Below are 2502 nucleotides of genomic sequence, written 5' to 3' on the forward strand. Positions count from 1 at the left end.
CACAATTCACAGCACTCACCATAGCACATACCCTCCCCAATGCTGATGGGTTTTAAATATCAGGGTGATATGATTATACCTGCATTTTGAAAATATCATTCTATATCTTGCAATTTGTGAACAACAAATTGGTGGGAGGGGCCAAAATGGAGGGGCGAGCAGATGAATTAGGAGGCTGGAGAAAGATTCTGTTAGCTTAAACTAAAGAGATAGTCATGAAGACAGACTGAAAGGCACCAAGGAAGTTTGCAATGGATGAAAATAATAGAGGCACCAAAAGTGACTTGTAGGTTTATAGCATAAAACACAGAAAATATGGTGCCATCAGTAACTGAAGGAAGAAACATTGGAAAATGGCTATCTTCAAGGTATGGGAGGGATCTTAATTATTCCACATATCATCTTATGATACTTTTTAGGTATCTGAAATAGATATTCGGCTTTATGGGTCTGGAGCCCAGAGGAGAGTTCTGGAATGAATATATGCATTTTAAAGTCATAGGACAGATGGAAAATGAGGCAGGGATATGGAGCCATTTCCCTATGGAAAGAGTAAAGAGGAAAAAAGGGGCCGCCAGACCCTTAGGAACTCTAACATTAAGTGAAAATCTTGTCTGTTTTGGAGAAATATATCAGATATACATGAAATGGCACCACTCATTGATGCTTTATTTCTTAGAAGTTTTTTAGCAAATTCTTTCCTATGCACTGTAAACTAATATTTCTTTTACATTATTATCCAAACACTTCATTTTTAACATTGTTTTCTATTATATTACTAGTCTTCCCCTGATTTTCATTTATTTATGTGAAATGAGGGAATATATCTATATCTATATATCTTTAATCCTCTCCATGGAATGGTGCTTAAGACTTTAAATCTTCCAGATGTGAACTTTTAATTTCCCTTTAGCACCTACCATTTTATTCCTCTCTTGTGTCAATATTCTGTAGTGATACGTTTTGTTTCCAGTGATGCAACCAAGCAACTATTCTTGCCAGAGCCCATCAAAGGTGCTGTCATCACTGATTCTGCCCCCCTCCTGCTGCCTGTCTATAACTGAGGCTTGTTGTTGGCTTTTTTGGACACAGTTCTTTTAAAGCAAGTTCTATCAGTATCACCACTTCTTGCACAGAAGCTGCTTTCACCCATTTTTTTGTTGTATACTTTGCTTTCTCAATATCAGAGTAAAAAGGTTTTACCTGTGGTTTTTTGTTTGCTTGTTTTTAAAGAGAGAGAGTGTGCATGCATGCACAGGGGCGGGGGTAGGGGGTGGGGGTGTGAGGGGGCAGAGGGAGAGAGAGAGAAAATCTCTAGCAGGCTGCACACCCAGCCCAGCGCAGAGCCCAATGTGGGGCTTGATCCCAGGACCCCTGAGATCATGACCTGAGCTAAAATCAGGAATTGGACCCTTAACTGACTGAGCCACCCAGGTGCCCCTACCTGTGTTTTTATTGTAGACTTTTTGTCCTAAGACTCAAGCAAGAACACCCCAGTACTGGCCAGCTACTTACCTTGTAGGATGTTGTACAAATTGAATTCATGTTCTCATAGAATGACTCCTTTTCAGGGAAGTTTCTCAGACTCTTATGTAAATGGACTCCAGGAAAGCTTTCTTTACAAGTTTTCTTTAAAAATGACTGAATCTGAGGATTATTCAGGTTATGATCCAGCTAAGTCAGCAGTTAACTCGAGATAAATTTTCTTTTTCTTTACTTTTCCAGTGTTTAACAATTCAGCAGATTGTAGTTTCTCCCAAAAACTGCACATGATGAGTAAATGCTAACTTACATATCCCTTACAACCAAAGGCAATCGTTTTTTCTATAGATGTTATATTATAGAATTTATAACTTTTATTATATCTAAAGTTATTCCCTCTCTACCCCAGGCCCAGTATATGAGGTGAGTGTGTATCCTTGTGTACCCTTGTTAATTTTCAAATGGAAAACTTAATACATGGTGAGGGTAAGCAACTCCAATGTGGCTCTCAAGACCAGAATTTTCATGTAAACAAGTCTCGATCTCATTGGAGATTGCCCAGTGTTATACATGGTAGCATGTCCAGTGAGTGACTGCTAACTGCAAACACAGAGGTCTGCTATGATACCGAAGTTATTTCTGTGCTGTAAAGAGTGCAAAAATTCTGAGATATACCACAGGGGCTATGATAGAAGCAGGTAAAGAATCTGGGGATCTAGATCCCTCCTAGCTTCAATAAGAGTGGTGTTGCTCTCTCCTGTTTTGCATGGAGTTCCATATAAGATCCTTTTCCCTCTTCTCCTTTCTCTCCCTCCCTTTCACAGTGTCTCCTTCCATTGCTCTGTACGTTTCTTCTGCTCTCCCTCTCTTCTTTAATTCCTTCTGTCCTCCCTTTCTCACCTCCCTCTTCTCTCTCTTCTTCTCTTACTTATTCCTTCTCTTCCTGAGTTTGGAGAAAAAACTGTAGAACCATAGAATGTTAAATGCCAATCACTCCTATTCTCATCATTTAGAATAATC

Source organism: Phoca vitulina, unplaced genomic scaffold, assembly GCF_004348235.1.
Source record: "Phoca vitulina isolate PV1807 unplaced genomic scaffold, GSC_HSeal_1.0 scaffold7, whole genome shotgun sequence".
Lineage (NCBI taxonomy): Eukaryota > Metazoa > Chordata > Mammalia > Carnivora > Phocidae > Phoca > Phoca vitulina.